Raw genomic sequence first — 15,974 nt, forward strand, 5'->3', positions numbered from 1 at the left:
TCTCTGGGCGGGGCCCAAGATGCTGCATTTCTAACAACACTCCCAGGTGCTTCTGAGGCCGTGGTTTGTGGACCACACTTTGTAGCAAGAATTCGGAGCAGTGAGAGCTGGTCCAGATCCTAGGAAAGCTCCAGGTACAGTTCCCAAGGAACTTAAATGTTTTGAGGAGTGTGACTTTCGTGGTCCTTTGGGTAGCCACAGGATGCACTGAAATTTGGGCACAACCTTTTGCCACGCCCCCTACATGAAGCAGTAAACTCACCGAGTCTTCCTGTCCTCGGGGCCCCTTTTCTAGCTGGGGTAACGGTCTCTCAGTGACGCTTCCATCTCAAGACCAGTTCTTTTGCTGCCTCTGGCAGAACAGGGAGCTGGCCCAAAGGCGAGTCAGGACGCCAGGTCTGCCCCAGCAAACTTGCGCTCCTTGCATCTTCCGCAGGCTCCCACTCGCATAAACTAGACTTCCAGAAACATCCATAGCCCCGGGCATGGCTGGGAGGAGATGCGGCTTGCCCTCCTCTGACGCTCCCCTCCATCTCTCAGGACCCTGCAGGGCCCTCCTGAGCCACTCTCTGGTGCTTCGTTTCCCTAGACCCTCTGATTAGCAGAGTCCACGGTCTGTGCCCCTCAAACCTGGAACCTGGAGTGGTGAAGCTTACGGTTCTTCCAGGTTTTCATCTGTCTCTCTGTCCCCCTAACTTCTTAGAGAGCTTATGTAAACAAAACGCTGCACAGTAGTAAAAATAATGCTAGCCACCTGTGCCAGCTGTTGACTTACTGCCTCTCAGCTTCAAATGCACCCTTTTGCCTGCTCTGTGGAATGTAACACGGGCCTTTGAAGTGTTTTCCCTCTGGCGGCTGGCACTGACACTCTGTGAGTAGAGGGCATGGAGAGAGAGCCTGCGGTGGGCAGGGGTCGGCACACTGCAGGCCCCTGCAGCCGGCGTCGGGGGCTTCCCTGGGTCCGGCCCCTGCTTCTGCGGCCCGGGCGGCTCATCCAGCGCAGAGCTGCCTCAGCGCGCGGTCAGGGTGGCCAACGGCACCCGGGGCGTCAGCAAACCCGCCCGCACCTTGGGTGAGACGTCTCCTTGAACAGCTTTCTCCAGCGTCCTTGAGCACATTCCCAGCAAGTTCCCCCGCTGCAGTCCGACAGCGGCTCCTCTGCCATCCAGCGAGCTCCCCCATGCCCTCTCCAACAAGGTGTAGCTCTCGGGCTGGTGTGTGATCTCAGCCTGCAGGTTGGTGACTGTTCTCTCATCCTCTAGTCCTATATCCTTCGCTGTTACTCCAGTCCCTGTACAGTGGGCAAGTCTTTATGTTAAACGTTGCCTGTCTAAATTACCACTGGGTTTTTCTCTCCAGACTGGACCCAGACCGATAGACTAACTTAACTAACATGTATATAAACAATGACTATGTACCAGGCATGAGTTGAAGCCATATACAATGTATTTAAGATATACATTCATTTAATCCTCAAAGACAATAGGTACTCTTAATTAGCCCATCTTACAAATGGAGCAAATGAGGCACAGAGAGGTTAAGGTCTGTGTGATCTGCCCTTTTCAGGGCCTCCTCTTCCTGGTGTTGCTGTCACACCGTGTGCCGGGAGACTCGGGTTCTATTACACGAGGCACTGGCGAAGCCGCCGTCACAGCGCTGGGAGCCTGTCGTGGTGCCGGGCCCATCCTCAGGCTCCATAGCTGTTCACTGCTGTTACCGTCACTCGCTCTTTGGCGATCAGAGGGGAGGATGGGCCACATCCCAAGCAGTGTCCCTTGTTGGCAGGAAGCAGAGACCAGGTGGGCCTGGGTAGAGGGTGCTGGGTCAGAGTGGGACTAACAACATCAAAGTTCCCTCCTACTTCAGGATTTCATGACTTGAAACCGCCAGGGTTTTTATACTGGTGTACCAGAGAGCGTTCGGGGGGGGCCGTCCATACGTGATCCCTGCCCGACTCCTGTTGAGAACAGAAAGAACCCAGGCTGGTGTCAATTACCAACAGGTGCCATGATGACAGCACAGGACAGCAGGCCCCCAGAGATGGCCAGGGTCTCGGGCAGAACTGAGCTCGGGGCCCCAGCTAAGCCTAATCCTGGGTTCCAGGCACAGCTCCATCTGCAGCCTCTAGGACTCCTACCAATCACTGTGAGAGGAAGGAAGGACGCAGGAAGCGTGTTTGGGTGAAGGTCCTGGTAGCAGAGATGGGAGAAGCGGGAGCTGAAAGAACAGCGTGGGGCCTGTCACCCAACCTCCCCCAGGAATGAAGCCTGAGATTTTCCCAAGGGTCGCCGTGGGCCACAGAGCACAGGCAAGTTCGGCTCACCCTGGGTTCAAACTCCATGTCCACGGGAGTTCGAGGGCTATCGTTATTCTGCACAAGTGACTCCAGGCTGAGTGGCAGTCAGGGTGGGATTTAGTGTTCCTCCAAGCCCGGCCGGCATCTGGAGACCTCAGCAGAGAGGTTTGCTTTGAAGGAGATGACACAGCTGCAGTCCCGTCTCCCCCCGCGCCTCCCCATCTCCCACCGCCAGGAAAAATGTGGGCTGGTGAAGGGAGGCCAGGGGGGATCACCGCCAAGATGGTAAAATTAAAAAGTGATCCTTCAACTCTTTCTTATTTTACTAGCAAGAGAATTGATGGGCTCGGAACAGAGACCTGGAACTCTAGCATGAGGAGGGGCACCAACCTGCAGAATGCCGAGCAGCGTTTTATCTTGGAAAATATCATTTTACTTTGTGTTTGGCTTTGGAATACAGGGATCTATTCTCTTTCAGAGAGATGACTCTTCCCCACTTTGCCCACCTTTGGCTTTCTGAATGAACTGGACTCCTTGGGTGTGCAACAGCCCAAAGGGTGGGGGGAGGAAATTGGGGGTGGGGGGTGCCGTGCGGGAGGCCGGTTGAAAGTTAGCATCTTTCCAGGAATGTTCTACCCAAGGACAGGCTAGGTGCAGGCTGGGTTTGAGCAAGATTCCCCTATCGAAAAGAATCATCTTGGATGTTCTTTATAAACTTTATAAACTCAGTTCATGAATTTGGCTCCACAGCCATTGAATTCTTGAATTTCTGGAACAAGTTTCAGGCTTTTTGGTTAAAAAGACAGGTAATGTCTGGGTAGAGGCATCATGGACTAGGAAGGCCTGGGGGAGGGGGTTGCTGTCGGTCTTTATTATAAGCCCAGCCTAAAAAGAGTATGTATAAATTTAGATCAAGAGACACTAAATCCTTCCCATTAATAATCATAACTTTATAAACATCAAGAGGCAGTCTTGTCAAGGGCTGGCCAAGTGGACCCAGCCATGGAGCGCGCGCTTCTCCCCCAGGCAAAATGGCCCCTCTCGGCCTCGATGCTGGGCCGGCCTCAGCTGCGCATTGCCTGTTGGCAGCCGTTCGTCCCATCCCCATCTTGCCTGTGACTCCTCAGACTGTCACCCTTCCCAAGCTCCTCTTCCGTAGTCCTGATAACTATTCCTGTGCGTGGACACAGAGGTGGTGGCGGGTGTTATAGGCAGAACTGTCTCCTGTACATTCATGTGTTGAAGTCCTAACCTCCAGGACCTCAGAATGTGACCATCTGGAGACTGGACCTTTAAAGAGGTAATTAAGCTAAAATGATGTCATCAGGGCAGGTCCTAATCACATGCCCGGTGGCCGTGTAAGAAGAGTTGATGAGGACACAGACCCAGGGGGGACTGTGTGTGGGCACAGGGGCGGGAGCAGCGCCCCGGAAGAGACCACCCACCGGCACTGGATTCCAGGCGTCGGGTCTCCGGAGCTGTGGGAGGACACATTTCTGATTTAGTCACGCGGCCTGTGGTGCTCTGCTGGGGCAGCCCTAGCAAATTCCCACGATGGAGGAAACAACAAAGCAGATACGGAAGAGGTGTCTAGAACCCCTGAGAAGGCCCAGGCTGAGGACATATAGGAGGGGGTGGCCTGTAGGAAGCAGACAGGACACTGACGGGGGGCGGAACTGGCAGTCATCAGACAGCCTGGGGGCAGATGTGGGAAGAGGACCAGCCTGGATTCCACAGCCATCGCTGGAGGGGAGGGCCAATGGAGGGACAAGCCTGCCACCTCCACCCAGCATCCTGAATACTGTCCCTCCTTTCCAAAGGGGGTGGGGTCTCTACCAGGAACGTGAAGGAACAGCCAAAAGTACAGGAGACCCGTTTCCTCAGACGTAAAACACAAGCCAAGGTTCTGTTTGTCCTCTGACAACGCAAACATCACACATTTTTAGTAAGAGAGAAAATAAAAAGCCGAGAATCCACACGAGGCTCTCTAGAGAGAATTCTGTCCCTGCCACGTCCGAGGAATCTGGCCTTCGCTGGCATTTTAGCCCTGCTGGCCATCAGATGGCTGCCCAGGCAGATGGCCACAACCAGGGACCACATTAGGACTTGAGTGGGCCCCTTTTGTTGCTCTCAAAATAATATTTAAAGTTATATTTTACGACTGTGTTGGTAGAAAGATGAAGATGTTAATATTGTGCACTAAAACATTTTCTTCAGCCTAAAAGTTTATTTCTTCCTTTTGACTTTAAAAGAAATAGAAACATTCATTTCCTAAAGGAGGGTGGGCCCTGAGGGCCTTGTGGGTGACTGGGCCCTGGTCCTGGGGTGAGGGGCCTGTGGCCCGGAGGCCACACAGCCTGGGCAGGAGGGTGGGGGAGAAGGGGCTCTGGCCCCTGGAAAATGGAAAACCAGACTTGGTTCTTAGCAGAATGGGGTCAGAAGCAAGGCACCAGGGGATGGTGCCAGGCCCCCAGAGCCAGTGAGAACAGGAAGGAGAGCCTGGAAGGGGAGGGGGTGGGGCCTGCAAGGAGGGCACCTGGATGCTGCCTCACTTGCCTTCCTTGCCAGGGGTCTCAGAGGGGGTCCAGGCTGGCCCAGAGCCTAGGGTCTAGCTGAAAGCTGGGTCACGTGGCCTGGGGTGGGCCTTCCAGGCAGGAGGCAGGCAGAGTGCAGGGGGCCAGCTCCATGCCCCTGGTTGTAGCCTGGCAGGCACGGCCCATATCTTAGCCTGTTTCCTCCACGCTTTCCAGCAGAATGCTGGCCTGTGGATGACTGAGAAGTTCTTTTTGCTGGATTGTTTGCCAATGTCGTTTGTTTGTGATGTGAACCCAACCAGCCTCCTAACCAAACCCTCTGCCCCAATGGTCACAACAATTTCTAGCAGCAGGGGGCGCCCCAGCGCTGGAAGTTAAAGGGCTGCTGGGATGGGTGTGCAAGCCTGGGGCTTGGGTGACCAGGAGGGCCTGGGCTGCAGGAGAACTGGCGGGGGAGGAAAAGGCCAGAGGGCTGGGAAGCTGGGATAGACCCTGATGCTAAGGCAGCCCCCAGCCGAGACCGCTTAGGTCTAGAAAGAGCCCTCCCGGGAAGGAGAGGTCCAGTCCAGAAAAATAAATCACATGTTAATAATAATTCATCACCCCACCCCAACTCCACCTCTGAAAAGCCCTTTCCTGAGTTCCCTCCCCAGGCTCTGTGCTTCCTCCCCGAAGGGCAAAGAGAATAACTCTACTGCGGTCCAGGGACACAAGCATGGAGGTCACGAGCGGGGGTGGGGGTGGCGCTAATCTAACCCTCCCTCTGAAGGCTGTGAGTTCGAGAGTCCCTTCTAGCACATCTCTGTCTAAAAATAAACGCGGAGGAAGAAGCAGGAGATGACCCATCTTTCAGAGAGGGCCGGCGGGGCACCTCCGAGGACAGCACAGGGCCGCCCCCACTCGCACCCTCAAGGATCTTATTTGTAATTAAAACAAATGTAGCCATTTCAGCAGCGCGGGAGAAACATGAGATGAGAGCAGTCGGGGCAAATGGAGAGAGACCAGAGGAGCACGGGTAAGAAGCACAAAGCAAAGCCCGGCAGAACAGGCTTGCAGCGGCCTTTGCCAGCCGTGCTGTGCAGCTGATGTGGGTCTGACACACCCCGGTTCTTGAATAAGCTCTGAGATTTCAGCATTTGTTTTGAAAGTTCCACAGTTAGGCTGGGTCATGGAAGGTAGGGTGTCTGAGGGAAAAGTGGGGGTAAGTGCTTGAAATCTATCATATTTTATGGGGGGAGATGAGGTTTATTTACTAATTTATTTTTAATGGAAGTACTGGGGATTGAACCTAGGACCTCGTGTATGCTAGGCATGCACTGAGCTGTACCCTCCTCCCTTGACATCTATTTTAAATTTAACTTTTTCTTGTGAAAAATATCAAGCATACACAAAAGTAGGGGAGAACAGAGTAATCAGTCTTCATGTGTTTTCATCCAGTTTCAAGAATTATCAATATTTTGACATTCCTGTTTCACCTATGCTGTAGTTTTTAATTTTTTTCCTAAAATATCTTAAAACAAGTCCCAGATATATCATTTCACCCACAAACACTTCAAAATGTGAGATTGAAATCTAGCATCATTGAATTCGGGGGTTAAATGAACCTCAGAAGTCATCCTGTGTTCCAATAGGCCAGCATGGGCAGCAGACTGGGTACCCAGCCCCTGGGACACCCTGGGCCCAGGAGGAGGTAGGGTGTTCAGTGGATGCTGTAATCAGCTCTCTGCTGGGGCTTGGGGGAAAGGCCCCCTGGGTGACCGGTTTAGTTCCTTCTGTGCCCATTAGAATCCATCCAAAGGAACTTCTCTCTTTCCTCCAAATTTCCTCTGCCCCACACCACACCCTGGTGATTTGCGGATCATTGTTTCCACTTTACAGGCAAGGCAGAGAGGGCGAATGACTTGCCTAGGGTCAACCAGTTGGGGGGCAGAAGCAGGATTCTCAGTCAGTTCTGTAGACCTCCAGAGCCCCAGCAGGCTGACTGAGGGGGCCACCCACCTGCTGGGTGGCCTGTCATCCTCTGTTCACCCTCAAGATTTGACAGTCTTCTGGATGGCCGATGGTGGAGGGCAGTCTCCTGTGTTTCTCCTGGTTGGTGGCAAATGTTGTTTTTGAAAAGTCGGCTTTGGGGGAGTCATCTGAGAGCTAGGTTTTAGGAAGTGTGTTAAATGAGTGGGAGAAAGCTTTACTGGGGAGGGGGCTTCAAAGTGATCCTCAAAGACACTACTGGGAGCTCTCCTCCCCCACACTGAGTCTTTGGAGTCTCTGCTTCAGCCCTGCCCACGGGCCTCATTCCCCATTGTATCTCCTGTCCTTTGATGTCGGAGAAACCCAATTCATCTCTTTCATATCACTACAAAGGAGCCTCCTAATTGCTTTGTTTAGACAGCCTCTTTTCCAAATATTAAACATTTGGTCTTCCCAGGCACTCCCTCCCCCACCCCCAAGCTCTTAACATCATGGAGCTTGTTGCAAAATCCACTTTCCCCAAACTGGTTGGCAGATTCTTCTTTCCCTATTACCAGCCTCCACGGGCAGATCTGGACACATCACCCTCCACTTTCCCCCACGCAGGCTGCTCTAGGACACAGACCGTCCTCTGGGAGAGGGTCATTGCGGCCGGATCCTCAGCCCTGCGGGGCCCTGGAGAAGCCTCAGGGAAATGGGACAGCCCCAGTCCCAGTCACTTGAGGGCTCAGGGTGCCCATCTTCCCCGAAGCGGGCATGTGGGGCAACTTGGCTGTTGGAGGTGGCAGGCATGGCAGCTAGACCAGGGTCACCTGCCCGCCGGTCAGGGAAAGGCATTTCCAATTTCCAGACCACAAACTGCCCTTGAGTGGCCCGTGTCTCTCCAGATATCACCAGTTGGTACCTGGAGGTACAGTAGGCTCTCCCTCACTTCAAAAAAATTCACCCTGATCCTGGAGCACTCTCTCCCCTCTCCCTCCCAGTCTCAACAGCCCTGCCACCCTTCCTTTAGGTAGGGAAGTTGGTTCACATAGCTTCCTCCTCCACAGCTGTGAGAGTTCTCCCCTCTAATGCCTTTCTCTTGGTCCCATGGCCCTTCACCACCTGATGTCATGGGCACCACCGTGCTAGGCTCCATTGTCACCCTGTGCTGCTGGATCTCTCCATGGTCCCCAGAGGGTCTCTGCAGCTTAGCGCTGCTCCCTAGATGTCCCTCCTGTCTCCATGGGCCTCATTGCCCTGGTCGAGCAGAAAACAGCCTCTGTCTTCCCTGGGGATCAGGGAAGGTTTCAGAAGGGACGCGGGAGCAGAATCTTTTTCCTTCTTTCCTCCCCTCTCCCTCCCTCTTTCCCTCCCTCTTCCCCTCCTTCCCTCCTTTCCTTTCTTCCTGCCTTTCTCCTCTCTTTCAACTTTTTGTGATGAAAAATGACAAACACGTACAAAATTAAAAGCATAATCAACCCCCACGTACCTATCACCCAGCTTTAACAACTCACAGATCTTGTTTCATCCAAAGCCTCTCATCCCACCGCACCACCGCTGCCTGCCTAATACTGAAGCTAATTCCAGACATCTTATCATTCCTTGTGGAAACACTGCAGGATATGTATCTCCAAAAGACAAGGACTTTCAGAAAAACAATCACTTCTAAAAATACAAACAATTATCTTCTTAACAGCGACATCATTTTTTGATTGGCCGCTCCCTTGGTTGGCTTTCCTCAGGTGGGCTAGAAAGTGCCTCCCGTGTGCCACGTGCCCACCGGCACCACCAGGTGAGCTCATGCGATGACTAATTACCCCTGTTCACAGAAGAAGAAAGTGAAGCTCAGAGGGGCTAAGCTCTGACTGGCCAAATCTCACCGCTGCTAAGTCACAGGTCCCTCCTTCCTCCTGTTGCCCCCCCCCCAGCAGCCCTGGCTGGAAGGTTCTGGAAAATGCCGGTAACAGAACAAGAAGGCTCCGGCTTCCCAGCTGCGGGAAAACTTTCCCGTTACTATCTCTACTCGGGTCTCAGGGCAGTCGCCCCCGTCCCACGCAGTCCTTCTCCCCCACCCCAGCGGAGCTGAATTCTCCGCTGCTGGCACCCTCGCCCCCGGAGGCTGAGCAAGCCTAGGGCAGGAACGTCAAAGCGCCCTGCTTAACCGCGCCTTTCTGTGCGCTGTGACGCTGGGGGCAAAGCGACGAAGGAAAACGCACATTTTCCCAGGAGGCCGCTGCAGGAAGGCGCCCCCTCCTCAGCGCTGGCTGCGCTCGCGGGCGGGCGCCCGGGGTTGGGCGTAGGCAGGAGGCACTCGGCGCTGGGACATGTTTACCTGCTTCTTCCTCGGTTTCCTATTCCTCCCCCGCCACCCCTGGACAGAAGCTCGGGGGTTCTTGGGGAAGAATAGTTCCTTTGTGTTTTCTTTCTTTTCTTCCTGCGCCTAATTAGGAATTATGCTTGGGAATCGAGCTAATTAATCTCTGCCAGTCCAGGGTGAGATCAAGCTCCTCGCGCTATCAGCGTTGATCAGTAACTCACTGCTGAAAGAGTCTGAAAAACAGCCCTGCTCCTTTCAGCACAGGCCTTAATGAGGGTGAGGCGGACGGCCTGGAGGCGGCCTGGAATGAGGGGTGTGGTGTCAGGAGACGCTCCCGCAGCTGGAGCCAGCGTGTGAGGTGGCCCTGCAGACAGGACGTCCCAGGGCCCAGGGCCCCACGAGGCAGGGGCCGGAGCCTCAGCACCGTGCTGCTTTGGAACATTAACCATCTTCCCTGAGCTGCGAGGGTGGTCGCTGGGAGTATCGAGACGGCAGAGAAAATCTGTCACCACTGATGGCTGGGTGTATTTCAGGACAAGGGGTCCCTCCTGCTGGCTGACCAGAGGCCCTGCCCTGGGCTGGGCAACCAGCTGGGCCCAAGAAGCATCAGCTCTCCAGGAGAAAAGACTCGGGCTTGTAGGAAGGGGCTGACGAAGGCCAGAGAAATGGGAGAAAGCAAAGCAAAAAAAATCTCACGGGGTTTCAAGGGACAGAGGAGGGAAGACCTCACCCTGAAGCAGGGGGAAGGTGGTCTGTTGAGAGTTTCTAAAACATCTGTGCTCTCCCTGCGGGTCCTTGTGGCCTTAGGCAGATCTTCAGTGATACACCGATGGTCCTCACCTCCAGAGGGGAAGACACCAGTGCTACTTCCCAAGGAGACTATCAAGAAAGCAGAGAAGAAAACCATCAGAAAGAGGCTGTGGAGTTCAAGGAGACCAGGATGTTAGACCTTTGTAATGTCTTTAAATTAAAGCCTTTGGATCATATCAAATTTATTAAAATGAGCTCAAATCCCATACTAAACAATGATTTTGCTATAAAAATTTGAAATGATTTTTGTAATTGTTTTTGAAATTAATTTCATTTTTGCAGTTAAAAAAAAATCTTCTGGCACGATATTTTTACAGATTGCAGATGTTTTCTCCAGCTTTGACAGGCTTGGAGGCCTTGGGCGTTGCACCCAAGGATAAAATGGCCTGGAGAGCCTAAGACACTACAGCCAGGCACCCTGTCTAGTGGGGTGCCCACCCTCAGGAGTGAGAAAGGAGAAGCTGGCAGCATGCAGCAGGGCCCCACGTCAGTTCTGGAAGGAGACTGGAGGTCTAGAGCCAAAGGGAATAGAAAATCCCCTTAAGGTTGTCTTCTGGGATAATTGAGTAAAGAGGGAAAGAAAAAGAAGACAAAGAAAAATATTTCTACTCTTGTGAACATGCCTTAAGTATAGGGCAGAGGTAAGAGCTCCTGGGCCAGGGGCAGCACAGGGACACACCTGAGAACAATGAGGACATCGTGGCTGTCCAAACCCTGTGGACTGTCCACCGACCCTGAAGGCAGGGCCCATCACACTGTCTGGTGAAGAAGAGCAGAACACTAAACACAGCAACTTTAGGGACTTGGACCGGTTGTACCAGCCCACATCACAGCCCATGAAGACAGAGGAGCAGTGGGATTCGTCCTTTTTGATAATGTGTGTAGGTTTCCTTGACCGCAGAATGCCAGAGGAGAAAGAACTGCAGTTTTTGAAATTCTGATCAGCCTGTTGAGGTCAGCCACAGCCCCAGTGACAGCAGAAGACCCCTTGGTTGTGCTCTGCCAGTCTGTAGGCAGCAGCAGTGAGGTGCGAACCATGGGGGTGCGCCTCTGAGGTCTCCCTACAAGGGATGAGCTGTCAGGGGAGGGCAGTTAGCTGTCAGTCTTCAGGTGTAGCACCTTTGTAGTGTGCAAACTGAGGCCTGTCCCCCCAGGTAACTCGAGGTGACTGCCTGACACAGGGACACTGGTCCCTTACCATTTCTGTCCAACACAAGAGTCATCCATAGGCAATCTCTTTGGACCTCAGTGGACTTGCCCAATACTTTCTCCAGAGCTACAGGCAGCCTGAGGTTCTTCCTACATAATTCTACTTCCTTCTCCTCCTGCATCCTAGTCTGAGGGCCCTTATTACTCCAGACTCCTTTCTCTTGTTTCCCACACGTACTACCCTCCAGTAGATCCCTTGCATTTCCAACTCCATCTTGCTACCTGCTTCCTGAGGATCCAAACTGACAGAGCTGCCAACCAATACAGTGTGACTGGGAAAAAAGCCTACTGGCTCGCTCTTTTGATGTGAAGGTTTTTAAAAAAAGTCCTCTGAAATTGTAGGCATAGAGGGGCACTGAAAATGTTTCACTGGATTGCCCCCAAAGACTGTAGACGCCAGCAAAGATGGGCTTACATCTTCTTAGGGTTTGTTTTATAACCACTTACCTCTCACCAGGATGGCTGGAGAGGAATCCTCTTGGGAGCTGGTTATAAGGAAAGCTACTATTTATTTAAAAATACTTATTATTTATTGAATACTTATGTGACAGGAACTGTGGTAAGAGCTTTCCATACATTGTTTCATTCAATACTTACACAATTCTAATACATGTCTCCATTTTTCAGATAAGGAACTGGGTGTTGAGCCTGGACTTGAATCAAGGACTGTTTGATGCCAAAGCTAATACTCTTTAACCTTTAACACACATACACACACATGTGGATGCACATACGCACGCACACAGTGTGATGTATATTTAAATTCTGAGTTTCTATGGAAGAGAAAAAAATGAATTAGAGGAGAGAAAAATGAAAGAAAAAATGTAGAGAGAAAAAAAAACTGAAGCTACTGAATAGAACTGGACTAAAAATCTGCAAAACACAAAAGAGAAAGTAAAGCTAAGGAGTTTTTGCAGGACAAGTTTAAAGTGTCTTGATCTATGAGCTTGATTACGAGCTATGTGCTTTTGGAGACGTGCAACCTCTCTGGGCCTCAGTTTTTATAGATCTATAGATAATGCAGTTGATGAGATTTTACTTCAGCTCTAACATTCTGTATTTTCTTCTTAGATGTAGACTTTTATTTAGTTTATCATTTTGTATAAAGAGAAATCAAACTGAATTGTTTGTTTTCACCAAATCCCACAAGGAGTAAAATGATCTGTCAGGCCTCCATAATGTGAACAGAGGATTTCATAATGCATCAAGAGAAGCAATTTGCTAGGATCCAAGAGGCTGTGATGATGATCTTGGGTATCTCATACCCAGACCCTCTGAAGGTTTGTCCAAGAGTTTGCCCGCTGTTTGTCTTAGGCTCGTGCCTGGCACTAAGTCCTCATGGATAATCACTACGCGTATTTTTGGTGGTGGAGGGTGAGTGGGGGTGTTATGTGAAAACAGGGATAGAAGCAGAACTTTTAATCTGAAAACAGTAAACAGTACCATTTCGTAATTATGACAAAGGATTCTGTGAGAGAAGGGACATAAAACACGTGAAAGTACTTCAAAGAATGTTAATTTGAAAATCCTCATTTGAGTCTTTCCATCTTCGTTTTTCTCCAGATCGACAAATAAGTAGATTTTAACTACTAATCACTGTTTGGTTAACTCTTGGGAAAGGGATAAAAGGCCACTATCAGCAGAGAGGGCAAGAAGAGAAATACACAACCCAGACAAGTTATAGACAAGATTATCAACCGAGTGCTACAAGCCTGATTCTGCCCTGACGGCCTCCCCAGATGATGTCATCGACCCCACACATACGGGAAGCAGAGTGGGCCCTAAAAATCTTCACCACACGCGCAAAAAAGTGAATACATGGGGTGATGGATTTTTTAACTAACCTTACTGTGGTAACTGCTCTGCAGTACATATATCAAGTCATTGCACTGTACACCATACACATACACAATATTATATGTCAATTCTATCTCAACAAAGCTGGGGGAAAAGAAAGCAGAGCAGTGTGGGCATTTCTGGCAGGAATGAGATGGAGGAAGGAAAATCAAAATGCATTATTGTTTGAGAGAGGAATGTAAAAAACTCACTAATTTACTATGTTAAAAAAAAAGATGGCACATTTATTGCTACATAAATGTTATATACATATTGTGTTTTCTGTTACAGTGACAGAAAAAATTTTGAACTTCTTGCTGCTGGTTGAAAAGGTTTATCAATAATACCTTGAATTTGACACAGGATACAAATCTGCAATAAACCAACAATGGAAACTGGAGAACAAGATGAGAAGCAATTCATCTCGGACAATTAGCTCTTACAATACTCCATAGGTACTACACGGTATGCTAGAATCCTACTATGGTCTTAAAATGCTATTGTAAATTTCTGATATTAATGAACAGGTTATGGTAAATAACCCTACATTTTTACTACCTAATATAATAAAATAAAGTAAGAAACTTTTTACTGAAAACTTTTCGATTTCAAAAATCTAGAAAGAGTAATATTTAGAATTCAAGAAATTTTCTTACAAGATTATTGTATAAAAGACTAGCTACTGTGAAAAATAAGCCAAATGTTTTTTTCTTTCTATTTTATGAAGGAAAGCTTCTGGGCATACTGCAAAGTCTAATATAGCGAAAAAGACAACAAGCTCCGAAGAAAAAAGGCCAGGCAGTGGCATATGTTCACTCACACATCATAAGCAACGACTTCTGTTTAGCTGATTAACACTGAAATGAAGAACAAGGCCACAGATAGAGTCTGCTGTAACTGGAGAATAGAGGCAAATTAAAGTAACCAAAAAGTCCACTAAGTTCACAAAAGACTGATTTGCTAGGAATCATCCTGATTGGAGGATCTGAAGTTCTGTCTTCATTGTTTTTGTTCTTTCAAATTAACAGAAATCTTTAAGTTACATAGTGATTTGGGTCCTTTCTTCTGTGTGCTGATTGCCATTGTTAATATTGGCTACAAGGAATTATTAAGCCAAGACAACCGTGTTTAGCATGGTTTTCTCTCCCAGGGTTGTTGTGGCGGAAGACAGGTTTCATGGAAGTTCGAAGTGATTATGATGTCTTAAAAAAACAACTCTTAAGGATGAGAGACAGAGGGGTGCCTTAATGCACAGTATTAAGATGGACTGACAAGGACTGGTTTAATGCTAATCTGGCTCGTCTTCTTGGGACGGGGCAGATGGTCTGCAGTTGATGACTTCACCCACTGAATTCCTCCCACTGGCTAGCCATCCAAATGACAGAGAAAGAAAGGCTAGAATAAGGAAACACAGGTGACCACTGCTCTTGTATTCCATTAGGTAATTAGCCTCAGAGTGGTGTGTTCATTTATCACACTACCTGCCTTGGTGACTACCGGGTGGTTATGTTCAACATAATCACGGCCTGAAAATCTTTTGTATTTTAAATCCGTTTTGTGCTTACTTACAGCTAACACTTTACAAGTACTATTATGTAGTACTTACTGCTTGGAAAACAAAGCAATTTCTAAAAAGTAAATTCTTTCCTTGTAATTTACACTTCTTGCTATTACAAGCTTTACTATGAAACCTAGAAGCTTGAAAAGTCTTGATTATTAGAAATAAAGCAATGTTTATTTGGGGGAAAATCTAGGGGACAAAGTTCCCCCTTTTAAAATCTTAGCTAGGCTATGGTCACAGATGGTCTCTGCTTATCACTGTAAGATAAATACGCAAAGCACAGAGGGCTACGTGGAGGATTCTGGACTGTGACCATGAACTATTCTGATTCAGAGACCAAATACAACACCCACAAAGGAAAAATAAAAATGAATGAAAAAAATGAGAGCGAGAGAAATGCTATACCAAGTAATATTTTCCTATTTCATGGAAAACACTATTCATATGGCAAAAGGATAGGAGAGGGCAACAAAAGACTTTTCCCTTCCTTTTTAAGACACTAATAGGTATGCCGGGAATGCTAAGGGCCAATGGTTGTCACTGCTTTGTTCTCTGCACGTGAACAGCTTTAACGAACGCTGGCATCAGCTGAGTGTAGATCAGCTTTTCCACATTAACTTTTTCCCTTTATATGTAGACCTTACAGTTCCATAACAATAAATAAAATTTGTAGTTACAATGCATTTGTCAATTCAGTTTAGGCACAAGGCAACTTCCACGGTGAGTGGAGAGATCGAGACAGTCTCTGATTGTGCAGAAGCGACACACTGCTCACAACAAAATGATCCGTTGCAAACATCTCGTGGGCTGACGTTCTATCTGATGAGCTTCCTATCTTCACTTCGGATGGAAGTGTTGACCAGTTGCTTTGATCGCAGGATTACATTTGCGTTTCTTGCTTCAGATGTTCTGTTTTTTCTTCTCCCTCCTATCAGGTTTGTGTCTTCAGATAATCTGAGTTGTCCAAGTCCTTATGAGGAGAGGTCACCTTCTATCTAGCCTACTGATAACTCTGGAACTGCGGCAGGGAGAGCCAGGGGAGAGAACAGAACCAATTAGGACATCACTGTTACACACCTCCCCAGAAACAAAACAGAACAAGCTGGTATTCCTCACTTATCCCCAGGTTTTCACTGAATTAGCAGTCTGCTACATGACTTATAAATGAGGTTTTTTCTTTTGAGGTGTAACTCAAATGGTTTTTACTTGATGTATGTGGGAAGATTTAAAAAAATCCTGTAATTATAGAATCACAAGACAAAGGATTATACAACAGCTGTGGCAATTATGCAAACCTTCATTTTGGCAACATTCAAGTTGGCAACCCCTGAGCTCTGAGGTTCTACTCATCTGGTGGAGAGACAACGCTAAAGCATATTTACTGCTACATCCAGTCCCCTGTACTGTTACTTGTTTACATCCACCTTCTTTAAACTGAAAGTTTATGAGGGCAGGGACCAT

At 49.0% G+C, this 15,974-nt stretch overlaps 1 protein-coding gene and 2 long non-coding RNA genes across 13 annotated transcripts in view; 1 reads left to right on the forward strand and 2 right to left on the reverse strand.

Annotated features, from left to right (window-relative positions):
- Window positions 1-1,424: 1,424 nt before the first annotated feature.
- LOC140696780 (uncharacterized) lies at window positions 1,425-9,228 on the reverse strand. The gene is made up of 2 exons (XR_012073288.1): window positions 9,113-9,228; window positions 1,425-1,957 (listed from the first exon to the last, which is right to left on the reverse strand). It is a non-coding gene; the product is annotated as an uncharacterized lncRNA (long non-coding RNA).
- A 54-nt stretch (window positions 9,229-9,282) lies between these two features.
- Window positions 9,283-13,994, forward strand: LOC140696779 (uncharacterized). Of its 2 annotated transcripts, XR_012073287.1 has the most exons (5): window positions 9,283-9,373; window positions 9,905-10,050; window positions 12,267-12,396; window positions 13,244-13,417; window positions 13,680-13,994. It is a non-coding gene; the product is annotated as an uncharacterized lncRNA (long non-coding RNA). The 2 variants fall into 2 exon arrangements; XR_012073286.1 differs by having other exon boundaries at window positions 13,244-13,994.
- The window catches only part of TCF12 (transcription factor 12), a 326,023-nt gene continuing 323,216 nt past the window's right edge, over window positions 13,168-15,974 (reverse strand). For all 10 annotated transcript variants that reach the window (XM_072962351.1, XM_072962350.1, XM_072962348.1 and 7 more), the window contains one exon: window positions 13,168-15,531. The gene's annotated coding sequence lies outside the window, so the exon portion shown is untranslated. The remainder of the gene's footprint in view (window positions 15,532-15,974) is intronic.

Source organism: Vicugna pacos, chromosome 6 (assembly GCF_048564905.1).
Source record: "Vicugna pacos chromosome 6, VicPac4, whole genome shotgun sequence".
NCBI lineage: Eukaryota > Metazoa > Chordata > Mammalia > Artiodactyla > Camelidae > Vicugna > Vicugna pacos.